Here is an 895-nt window from a genome sequence, read left to right as displayed (position 1 = left end):
AGATGTCAAATTATTGATGGCGTTGAGGTGAACGACGGAGTAGACTGCATTTCCTCCTTTGCTTAAAGACTCCATTTCTCCTTCTTGCCAATCCATGTGGTGTCTCACCACATCCTCAATTATCTCGATGACTTGCTCCTCCGTTTTGTTCATAATTGGGCCACCCGCTCCTGCATCCAAGCTAGTCTTTCCTTGTGGGCTCAAGCCCCCATAGAAAATTTGAAGCAATTGATATGACGGAATGCCATGATGAGGGCACTCCCTTTGATATTCCTTGTATCGTTTCCATGCCTCATATATGGTTTCACTAGCCTTTTGATGGAAGCTTGGATCAAAGCCCTTGCCTCGGCCGTCTTCTTTTGATATTAGAATCTCCCTAAGAAAGCCGTGGTGACCTCGTCCCAAGTTCTCAAGGAGTTCGGCCTCACCTCCTTCTCAAGCCATTCAAGAGCCCTTCCTATCAAAGATAAAGGAAATAGCTTTAGTCTCACAAACTCTTGAGTTACCCCATTTACCTTGATTGTGTTGCAATATTTTTCGAACTCGTTCAAGTGTGCAAAAGGGCTCTCATGTTTTGCTCCACTATATTGCCTCCTTTCAATCAAATTTATCATCGCGGACCGAATCTCGAAGTCATTGGCTTGAGTGACGGGTGGAGCAATGCCGCTTGAAGCTCTATAAGCTCCCGGAGTTCCCAACTCCTTTAAAGGTCTTTGAGGTGGTGGTTTCGCGTCACCCATTTGATCTCGATCCTCCTCGAAATTGGTCTCTCTAGTTGGGGGAGTAGTAAACGGCCTAGAACCGGCTCTTTTTCTCCTTCTATAAGTTTGCTCAATCTCGGGATCGTAAGGTACCAAGATCCTGTTATGAGTTCTGCGCATACACTCTCAACAAA

At 45.6% G+C, this 895-nt stretch overlaps 1 non-coding gene across 1 annotated transcript; it reads left to right on the top strand.

Annotated features, from left to right (window-relative positions):
- Positions 1-241: 241 nt before the first annotated feature.
- LOC145603191 (small nucleolar RNA R71) lies at positions 242-346 on the top strand. Its single transcript, XR_014104723.1, has one exon. It is a non-coding gene; the product is annotated as a small nucleolar RNA R71 (small nucleolar RNA).
- The last annotated feature ends 549 nt before the right edge of the window (positions 347-895 follow it).

The sequence above is a fragment of the Chenopodium album genome, chromosome 21 (genome assembly GCF_948465745.1).
Source record: "Chenopodium album chromosome 21, dcCheAlbu1.1, whole genome shotgun sequence".
Classification (NCBI taxonomy): Eukaryota; Viridiplantae; Streptophyta; class Magnoliopsida; order Caryophyllales; family Amaranthaceae; genus Chenopodium; species Chenopodium album.
This window is presented reverse-complemented; position numbering and strand designations above follow the sequence as displayed.